Source organism: Tigriopus californicus, chromosome 6 (assembly GCF_007210705.1).
Source record: "Tigriopus californicus strain San Diego chromosome 6, Tcal_SD_v2.1, whole genome shotgun sequence".
NCBI classification, from domain to species: domain Eukaryota; kingdom Metazoa; phylum Arthropoda; class Copepoda; order Harpacticoida; family Harpacticidae; genus Tigriopus; species Tigriopus californicus.
This window is the reverse complement of record NC_081445.1, coordinates 6023578-6035216: the sequence shown is the minus strand read 5'-3', so window position 1 is coordinate 6035216 and position 11639 is coordinate 6023578. Positions and strand designations below refer to the sequence as shown.

The 11639-nt window shown below is 39.5% G+C and overlaps 1 long non-coding RNA gene across 1 annotated transcript; it reads left to right on the top strand.

Moving 5' to 3' along the window:
* Positions 1–2269: 2269 nt before the first annotated feature.
* Positions 2270–5739, top strand: LOC131881940 (uncharacterized). Its single transcript, XR_009373425.1, has 2 exons — positions 2270–5488; positions 5557–5739. It is a non-coding gene; the product is annotated as an uncharacterized LOC131881940 (long non-coding RNA).
* Positions 5740–11639: the final 5900 nt, after the last annotated feature.

Below are 11639 nucleotides of genomic sequence, written 5' to 3'. Positions count from 1 at the left end.
AATGCTTGTAAATTTGGCCACCCTGGGCTGACTCTTTCTCTTATGCTCTTGAGTTGCTCTGGCACTCGCTTGCTGGCTTACCCGTCCTGTCTCACTAGTGAGACAACTCACACGGTGGTTGAAAAGCCTTACGAAAGGTTGACAGAAATATCCACATGAGTCTTGTTAACTTTGAGGCATAAAAGTGTTTAATGGGAGCAATAATCAAGTACAGTGATAAGATCAAAAGTGCCTCTTATGCATTTGCAAGATATGATAAAATGCTCAAAACTTGATAAGGCTTTTTCACCACCGTGGTGAGATGGGTGAGGCGAGAGGAGAGGAGAGACTGCATCCTAGAATCCTGCTCTATGCACTAGGCAGGAGACGCCGATAGATGAGTGGGTAGTGGGTGCATGTGCTCACTACATCCTTTTGGTGTAACATTACCATCTGATAGTGCCCCGTTGGCCTCCGGGCCAAGCTGCCAGACCGGCAGCAGCTGCGGTTGTTTAGGAAGATTAGTCTCTGATGATCGGCTATACGAAAATAGCAGCTTATATGTCACTTTCGAGCCCCTTTCAAGCAGCCATTTGGCTCCGGGAAATTGTTAGTGAACTTTGATCAAGTTAAGAATGAACCCACAACGACTATGGAAGACAATCTACCTTCGATCGGATTGGCAAAAAGTCCGCAGTTTCACGGTCGGACGAAACATATCGATATTCTATATCATTTCACAAAAGAGCAGGTCGGCTGGGAACTATTGTGCTGAAATACTGCAAGACCGAATAAATAGTGACTGCCATGCTAACCAAGGCTCTACCGAAACCAAAGCTCTGTTAATATTGTTTATCGGAGCAATCATTCAGGGGGAATGTTGGAACACAATAATGTTCCGTGAGTTGCACCCGGTGTTAACTCGTTCTAAAATGTTCTAGAAAGAAAGAAAAGGTGATCAACGCCATTAAACACGCGTATCTGAGTTCATCACTTTTCAACTACCTGCTGTAGTTTCGCCCTCGAATCGATCATCTGACGGATCACTCACACGTGAACACGAAAGAGCATCGGGAATTAATGATCTTTCCCTTTCCACCAGTCTATTGTGAAGTTATATCCGGCCAGCTTGCGCCGGGTAGTTTGGGCTCCCTGGATTCTCAGTAGCGTTCAAAGATTGAGAAAAGATTGGGTTTGAGCGGTTTTTGATCCGTAAATTCAGGCAAGCTGGCGAGACAACGGCATTTTGCCATGCTATTAGGCCCCTCGATTGAGTTGCAAAATTCTTTCAAGGTCCTTCTTTCGGACGAACGAATCTCCCTTTGAAGAAGCTCACGTTTCATTTGGTAGTCAGATTGATTTGCTTCGTTAGAGATTTGGTATTTTCTTCTAACAGATCTGCGACATTCTACTCGGAGTTTCCTTATTTAATCTGTCCACCATTTTGGTTGGATTCTTTTGTTCAAATTGTTTAAGACAACCATAAGGACACGCAACGCCAAGAGTGTTTGAAATTCTTATTTGAAGGCTCAAAGCTTCTTGGTCTAGGTAATATTTATCCCATCCTTTTTTTCGTGGATTTTCCTTCTTGTAAGCTCTAGAGTCAGCGTGAATTGGCAACCAGTTGGCATTTTTGAAGTTCCTTGTCTTGATTTCCTGCTTAAAGATTTTTTTTGTGTTCAAATTCAATTCTTTTATGGTCATGGTTATGGTTTATGGTCATATGGGTTGACGCACCATTTGGTCAGATCAGTGATCCGGAACCTATTTCTTATAGACAAAGGTATATGAGACAAAGGTGGGATGATTTCCGACATTCTGAATGCTTAAATCATTTTGGAAAATCCAGTTTTCAATTTTTTCAGCCCTGACATTGGCCGAGTAACAGCCCCAGAGCTCAGAGTGAGTCTAAGCCAATTATTAGCGGCAGGCTTTGTGCTTCTGCATAGGCTATCAACTTTACCACATGTTCATTTTTGCAATTTTTTCTTTGTCCAAGAGTTTCAGGTAAGATGACGCAATAATGATTGATGCCTCTGTCTAATGGGTTCTGTTTGATGCAACAGGTCACCAGGTCCCAACTTGAAAGGTCCAGAATCTGTTGGCACAGTATATTTTTTGGCACACCAGTTAGTGCTCGGTGATTGGTTTCTGAAATGTAAGTTGTGTAGGATGTATAGCTTCTTTTTTCCCTTAAACGTGTAGGGCTCTTGTAAAAGNGGCAATGCAAACGAATCTTAAACTCATCAAAGCCATAGAGGGAGAAGAAATCGTGAGGCCCACAAAATATCGATCTATTGTTGGCTCCTGTATTTGTGCTGTATGTTGTACACCGAGCACCAGTTAGTGCTCGGTGATTGGTTTCTGAAATGTAAGTTGTGTAGGATGTATAGCTTCTTTTTTCCCTTAAACGTGTAGGGCTCTTGTAAAAGCACTTAGGGGCACTAAGAGTCAGATATTTTAACCTCAATGTGGCTGGTTGCAAGCTTGCATTTTTGTAGGTTCAGTTGCCAGAAAGTCTGGCATTTATTATAATAGGTTGGGGTAGTCATGATACTAAATTAGTTCACGCTTTGTCCCTTGGATTGTTTGGATAAACTTCCTTCTTCCAGTGGCGACTTCCTCGGAGAGTTGGCCACCACTTTACAGACTGATCCAGCTGGTTCTCCCCCTTCTTCCGAGGCAGGAATTTCGACGGTTGCGCCAGAACAGGAGCCTTTCTTGCGGTGACCTCCTCACATCGGTCGTCGCCTCCAGATGCTTCCCCTGTTACGGATTTCTTCTCTGTCCTTTCCAGGAAAGGAGTGTCCTCCGGAGCAGCGTTCACATTGGATCTCCGGCTCAGGTGGAACACGTACTGGGCGAGTCCTAACCGTAGGACGAATTTGTGTTGAGCCAGCGATGTCGCTCTGCCTTTGAGATCTTTCCATAAGACGGGGGTCTGCAAAGCAGATCATTTTTCGACCTTGAACTGTGAAATATCCGCCATCGTGATCAAGCCCACCGAAAAAGCTTAACCAGCAAATTCAATGCGCGACCCAAAACAAATCTCTGAGACCGACTCCAACCTCAAAATTCCACCGCAAATTGCTCAACTAACTTTTGACTCTCTAGTCCCTCTATGACATTTTTTTTTTCAAGTTTTAGATTCGATTCATTATTTTTCCCTTGATTTCCTTCGTTCGCTATTCGCTCGAAGACTCGATCTTGGCCAATCTCCCGCGCATTATCCAGGGAATCTAGAAATCCGTGGACTAGACAATCGACTTGTACAGAGTTTGCATCGTGATACTATAACAGAATGAATGTCTTGCAGTTTTAGGCCTTCTTTTTCTGCAAAACTGTAACGTGTCACTTTTTTCTGTCATTGCTGGGGATAACCATGCAACTCTAGGACCACAAATATAAATTCTGACAACCTTTCGTTTGACTACTTTAGGTTTCGGCCAAGATTTTAGTGCTTAGAATGATACTGAATGATGGTTTTTAAGAAAAAATCAAACTGGAAAAAAATTCATTTTTCTTTGATATCCTTTTGTTTCAAAGGGACCACTAGTGTGAAGAAAATTATAATACTCCTTTTTCTTTAGCGGTGGGTAATGTTGTTGGGTCGAATCGAACACACTTTTGTGCATTCGACCATGAACGCAGAGGCTTTCTAATCTAAACCGTTTCCAGCCAAACCAGAGAAGAACCAAAACCCAATTACAGACCATTGTGTGGGTTATGGACCAACGCATTGCACCCATAGCCCAAGAGCACAGCCGACGAAGAGATAGTTTCGGGCAACGCCGCCAAATCATTGATTTTGGGTTGCTTTCGTCCAACATGTGAGAACTACTACAAAATGGACTAATGATAAAAACCAAAGCACATTATCCCTGATAAGAACAGTCTTACTCTTGCGTCTGCCTACATTTCTAAAATGGAAAAAAACTTGAACCTGAACCCACACATGGTATGGTTCTGATATCAAATTTGAAGGTTGATCTATCTTTTTAAATGCTTGCACTTGCTCCAATTTGTGATGAAAGTAATTTTGGTTTTAAGAGCTCAAAAGACAAGCTGACTAATGAATTATTAGATTACAATCATTTACTTGTTTTCATTCAATTTTTCAAAAAGTTAAATATTGCCTTAAGGTCAAGTGCCTCCAATTGTGTCTTCTGTCCACCCAGTTACTTCAAATCCTACATGCCAATAATGATCTGAGAAATGCCCGAGTCATTATCACCGTCCAGTTTTTACATTTGATATCAAGTTGATTATTTGTCTGTGGCGTCAGAATAAACAATAATAAGAAGAAAGGTAAAGAATTTTGCAAGGAATCAGCACCTGCCACTATTACACCACAGTTAGTTAATTTCTACAGTGGAAGACACTTCTGGGATTTTTCCTCATCTGTTAGATCACTTGCTGACACTGCGTTTGACGAAAAAGTGTAGACACATTTTTGGGGGCACTATCTCTGCCAAAATGTGCATAAGTGTACCTCAAATGATAAAACGTTTGGCTGAGTGTGAATTTCGCCATTCTATTCAATGCTCTCAACACAAGGACCAGAAATGTCTAAATCAATCTCTGTACGTCAATGCTACTTTTAGCTTCTGTATTCTTTACAGATGTTCATGACGCGTGTGGACAGTTCGTTAGTAGAAAGTTGGACATTAGCTTTCACAATACAACTCCCCATTTTGAGTGAGGTCTATACAAGGCACTCTTTAAGTGTTCCAGTCGCGCTTTATTCATTCATATATACATACTGTTGTATTTAAATTAATCTTTTATCCGTTGGAGTGAGTCACAATATGCACAATATATAGAGTCATTGCTTATTTCACTCATTTCAAGATTGATCTTGAATCGCCAATCCGGGAAGTAAACCCGTCTGTTGTCATGGTGCTGCACTCTATGTAGTATTTGGAACGAGAAAGCCCAGAGTTATTTTTCGTCTATTTCTATTGGATAATCATGCCTTTTCGAGGATTGAATCGCCAAAATGAAAACGAACAAGGATATGGCAGTTCATCACGACGAGATACACCAACGCCTACGCTTCCATCTCCTCCCTTGTCATTACCAATCCGTTTGGAACCTGAACAAGATCCCACAAATTACAACTTCGTTCCTTGTCTCTCATTCTGCTGCTTCGTATATGATCATCGAAAGGGCGTGGCGATATATGCTGGGTTTAGTCTTGCTATCCTCCTGGGCCTGCTCTCGTTCAACGTGTTTGCCATTGTCAGTCCAATCACCGATCTGTTGGCCTTCGTCAGCTTAGAGTATGAGTATATTAATCTGGCAATGATCATTTTGTCCTTGATTGTCAACGCATTTTTACTGTGGGCAGTGCTCTTGAGATTAAGGTACGCAATGCTACCCTGGCTGGTGGTGACTTTTATTCAAATTATGTTTTATTCGGGATTGGATGTATATCATATGATAATCCTGTTTTCGGACTGGAACAATGCCACCCTCCTAAAGTTTGGTCTTCTCTCTTTAATATGTGGTAAGCTATGGAACATATTTGTGACCTATGCAAGACTTATGATAGTGATTCCTTTTCGACCATTTTAGTGCATCTTATCTACTTTTGGTCTGTGGTTTGGTCCTTGTATATGAGATTGGGAGATCCAACTGAGCGCATAAACCGATTGCAACCAAGCAAATCAACCCTCACAGAAGAACACTTCATGGAAATTGATGTAAAAAAGCAAAACGATTTTAATATATTCGAGAGGTTTCACTTGATGCAACGGATTTGAGTAAAACTACGAGAGCCAATTCTTGCCTCCTAACCGGAGGCGTGAAATGAAATGAAAATATTTCCCTGAAACCTTCATATTAGTCTGAAATGGATTGCATTTGATGGTGCAACAGTCTAATAAAAGTACAAGAGCAGAAAAGCAAATTTTTCGAGAAAAACGATTCATGCATTCAATTGAAATAAAAATCCGTCATTTAAACATCCTTTTTTAAATTGCCCGTTTGATCCAATTTGTGAAAAAACATTTTTCTTTCTCTATGGCTTTATGCTCTATGGCACAATTCCAATTGAAATGACAACTGAGCCATCTGGTACTGATTGTGGCTCAAGCATCATCACCAGTGATAGGCATAAATCAAGAATAAATCAAAATGTCATTCATGCAATTGTTTATATACAACCATAATACTTACAACTGACAACTGAGGGATCTGAAAATGATTGTGGCAAAGGCATCATCACCAGAGATAGGAATCAATCAAGAATTCAGACTTCCAATTGCAAATAGTCATTTTTGCACTTGTTGATCTATAACCATGTTGCTACTTGGATAAGATTGGAAATGAAGCGTAAATATCAAGATCCCACATTTCCCGTTTTTGCAGCCCCGTCAATTACATTATTTTCCTACACGTCGCACACTATCAGTTTTAAGGAGGGTAGACCTTTATTTGACCCAACAAACTCATTGGAATCAATAATGGTTGATTTGATGGTATTGCGTTTTCAATATGCCCATTTGATCCAATTTGTGGCGAAATTTTCAGTTTCTCTTTCTCACCGGCGTCTACAGAGATTTTCTTCTTCCTTACCCTTCCGTACCCCTTCTTGCATCTAGTCAAACCTCGAGATTTTCGTTGAAATTGACAATGGTTTGCAAATATTTTTGATGCAATTAAAGTCTCTCTCGAGGCGTCATACCTTTTCGTCTTTGAGTTGGATTATTTTGATTCAATGCCACTTGAAATCGTACACCTAAATATATTCCTCAAATAAGCATTAAACAAACATTTTCGAGTAAATTCCATTCATGCATTAAATTGAAACTAAAAAGCCATCACTTAACCATCCGTTTTCAAGTTGCCCATTTGATCCAAATTGTGACAAAATATTTATCTTTTCTCTATGGCTTTTGACAAAATTCCAAGTGAAATGACAACTGCCTGAGATTGCTCCTTTTTGAAGGGTACACCTCCTTGCAATTTTGATCAGAAAAATCATCGCTGAATAATTTGAGACTGATTGTGGGTGTCAAAGGCATCATCACCAGTGGCAAGAATCAATCAAGAAAAAAATCAGTGTCATATTTGCACTTGTTGATTTACATCCATGTTACCTACTTGGAGCACCAAGACAACTGCTTAAGTCGAAGGGCTTGAGAAGAAATCGAGAAATGATCAACGCTGACCACTCTCAAAGCTCCCGATTTTTCCTTGGGGATTGGAGCTCTCCAGGTTGATTTTTCCATCGCTGGCTGACCATCAAACCATGAACTGCATCTAGTCCAACATCAAGAGTTTCGTTGTTATTGAGTGTTATTGATGTTTTTGCAGGCTGCTTCGAGGCGTCATGCCGTTGCGGTTTTTGAGTTGGATTAGTTTCATTCAACGCCAGTTTGGCAAAACAATTGATTGCCTTTGCAGGCTGCCTCGAGGCGTCATACCGTTGCGTTTTTGAGTTGGATGATTTTGATTCAACGCATGTTGAAATCGTACACCTAAAAAGATTCCCAAAACAAGCCTTTCAACAAGAATTTCGAGTAAAAACGATACATGCATTCAATTGAACCCAATATGGATTTAATGATCCGTTTTTTTGACCCAAATTGTGACCGAGTATTTATCTTGCTCTTTGGCCTTTGTCAAACTTCAAATTGCAAATAGTGATTTATGCACTTGTTGATCTATAACCATGTTACCTACTTGGATAAGATTGGAAATGAAGCGTTCATACAGATCCCATTTCCCGTTATGCAGCCCGTCAATTACATTATTTTCCTCCACGTCGCACCTATCAGTTTTAAAGGACCCAACAAACACATTGGAATCAATAATGGTTTATATTGATGGTATTGCGTTTTCAATATGCCCATTTGATCCAAATTGTGGCGAAATTTTCAGTTTCTCTTTCTCACCGGCGTCTACAGAGATTTCTTCTTCCTTACCCTCCGTACCCCTTCTTGCATCTAGTCAAACCTCGAGATTTTCGTTGAAATTGACTTTTGGTTTGCAAATATTTTTGATGCAATTAAAGTCTCTCTCGAGGCGTCATACCTTTTCGTCTTTAAGTTGGATTATTTTGATTCAATGCCACTTGAAATCGTACACCTAAATATATTCCTCAAATAAGCATTTATACAACCATTTTCGAGTAAATTCTATTCATGCATTAAATTGAAACTAAAAAGCCATCACTTAACCATCCGTTTTCAAGTTGCCCATTTGATCCAAATTGTGACAAAATATTTATCTTTCTCTATGGTTTTTTGACAAAATTCCAAGTGAAATGACAACTGCCTGAGATTGCTCCTTTTTGAAGGGTACACCTCCTTGCAATTTTGATCAGAAAAATCATCGCTGAATAATCTGAGACTGATTGTGAGTGTCAAACGCATCATCACCAGTGGCAAGAATCAATCAAGAAAAAATCAGTCATATTTGCACGTGTTGATTTACAACCATGTTACCTACTTGGAGCACCAAGACAAGTGCTTAAGTCGAAGGGCTTGAGAAGAAATCGAGAAATGATCAACGCTGACCACTCTCAAAGCTCCTGATTTTTCCTTGGGCGTTGGAGCTCTCCAGGTTGATTTTTCCATCGCTGGCTGACCATCCAAACCATGAACTGCATCTAGTCCAACATCAAGAGTTTCGTTGTTATTTTTGAAGGGTACCCTCCTTGCAATTTTGATCAGAAAAAATCATCGCTGAATAATCTGAGACTGATTGTGGGTGTCAAACGCATCATCACCAGTGGCAAGAATCAATCAAGAAAAAATATTCATATTTGCATATATTCGAGAGGTTTCACTTGATGCAACGGATTTGAGTAAAACTACGAGAGCCAATTCTTGCCTCCTAACCGGAGGCGTGAAATGAAATGAAAATATTTCCCTGAAACCTTCATATTAGTCTGAAATGGATTGCATTTGATGGTGCAACAGTCTAATAAAAGTACAAGAGCAGAAAAGCAAATTTTTCGAGAAAAACGATTCATGCATTCAATTGAAAATAAAAATCCGTCATTTAAACATCCTTTTTTAAATTGCCCGTTTGATCCAATTTGTGAAAAAACATTTTTCTTTCTCTATGGCTTTATGCTCTATGGCACAATTCCAATTGAAATGACAACTGAGCCATCTGGTACTGATTGTGGCTCAAGCATCATCACCAGTGATAGGCATAAATCAAGAAATAAATCAAAATGTCATTCATGCAATTGTTTATATACAACCATAATACTTACAACTGACAACTGAGGGATCTGAAAATGATTGTGGCAAAGGCATCATCACCAGAGATAGGAATCAATCAAGAATTCAGACTTCCAATTGCAAATAGTCATTTTTGCACTTGTTGATCTATAACCATGTTGCCTACTTGGATAAGATTGGAAATGAAGCGTAAATATCAAGATCCCACATTTCCCGTTTTTGCAGCCCCGTCAATTACATTATTTTCCTACACGTCGCACACTATCAGTTTTAAGGAGGGTAGACGCTTATTTGACCCAACAAACTCATTGGAATCAATAATGGTTGATTTGATGGTATTGCGTTTTCAATATGCCCATTTGATCCAATTTGTGGCGAAATTTTCAGTTTCTCTTTCTCACCGGCGTCTACAGAGATTTCTTCTTCCTTACCCTTCCGTACCCCTTCTTGCATCTAGTCAAACCTCGAGATTTTCGTTGAAATTGACAATGGTTTGCAAATATTTTTGATGCAATTAAAGTCTCTCTCGAGGCGTCATACCTTTTCGTCTTTGAGTTGGATTATTTTGATTCAATGCCACTTGAAATCGTACACCTAAATATATTCCTCAAATAAGCATTAAAACAAACATTTTCGAGTAAATTCCATTCATGCATTAAATTGAAACTAAAAAGCCATCACTTAACCATCCGTTTTCAAGTTGCCCATTTGATCCAAATTGTGACAAAATATTTATCTTTCTCTATGGCTTTTGACAAAATTCCAATTGAAATGACAACTGCCTGAGATTGCTCCTTTTTGAAGGGTACACCTCCTTGCAATTTTGATCAGAAAAATCATCGCTGAATAATTTGAGACTGATTGTGGGTGTCAAAGGCATCATCACCAGTGGCAAGAATCAATCAAGAAAAAAATCAGTGTCATATTTGCACTTGTTGATTTACATCCATGTTACCTACTTGGAGCACCAAGACAACTGCTTAAGTCGAAGGGCTTGAGAAGAAATCGAGAAATGATCAACGCTGACCACTCTCAAAGCTCCCGATTTTTCCTTGGGGATTGGAGCTCTCCAGGTTGATTTTCCATCGCTGGCTGACCATCCAAACCATGAACTGCATCTAGTCCAACATCAAGAGTTTCGTTGTTATTGAGTGTTATTGATGTTTTTGCAGGCTGCTTCGAGGCGTCATGCCGTGCGGTTTTTGAGTTGGATTATGTTCATTCAACGCCAGTTTGGCAAAACAATTGATGCCTTTGCAGGCTGCCTCGAGCGTCATACCGTTGCGTTTTTGAGTTGGATGATTTTGATTCAACGCATGTTGAAATCGTACACTAAAAAGATTCCCAAAAACAAGCCTTTCAACAAGAATTTCGAGTAAAAACGATACATGCATTCAATTGAACCCAATAATGCATTTAATGATCCGTTTTTTGATCCAAATTGTGACCGAGTATTTTTCTTGCTCTTTGGCCTTTGACAAACTTCAAATTGCAAATAGTATTTTGCATTGTATCTACATTCTCTGATTTGCTTCACATTCATTTCCCGTTTTTGCAGCCCCGTCAATTAAATTATTTTCCTACACGTCGCACACTATCAGTTTTAAGGAGGTAGACACTTATTTGACCCAACAAACTCATTGGAATCAATAATGGTTGATTTTGATGGTATTGCGTTTTCAATATGCCCATTTGATCCAAATTGTGGCGAAATTTTCAGTTTCTTTTTCTCACCGGCGTCTACAGAGACTTCTTCTTCCTTACCCTTCCGTACCCCTTCTTGCATCTAGTCAAACCTCGAGATTTTCGTTGAAATTGACTTTTGGTTGCAAATATTTTTGATGCAATTAAAGTCTCTCTCGAGGCGTCATACCTTTTCGTCTTGAGTTGGATTATTTTGATTCAATGCCACTTGAAATCGTACACCTAAATATATTTCCTCAAATAAGCATTAAAACAAACATTTTCGAGTAAATTCCATTCATGCATTAAATTGAAACTAAAAAGCCATCACTTAACCATCCGTTTTCAAGTTGCCCATTTGATCCAAATTGTGACAAAATATTTATCTTTCATCTATGGCTTTACAAAATTCCAATTGAATGACAACTGCCTGAGATTGCTCCTTTTTGAAGGGTACACCTCCTTGCAATTTTGATCAGAAAAATCATCGCTGAATAATCTGAGACTGATTGTGGGTGTCAAAGGCATCATCACCAGTGGAAGAATCAATCAAGAAAAAAATCAGTGTCATATTTGCACTTGTTGATTTACATCCATGTTACCTACTTGGAGCACCAAGACAACTGCTTAAGTCGAAGGCTTGAGAAGAAATCGAGAAATGATCAACGCTGACCACTCTCAAAGCTCCTGATTTTTCCTTGGGCGTTGGAGCTCTCCAGGTTGATTTTTCCATCGCTGGCTGACCATCCAAACATGAACTGCATCTAGTCCAACATC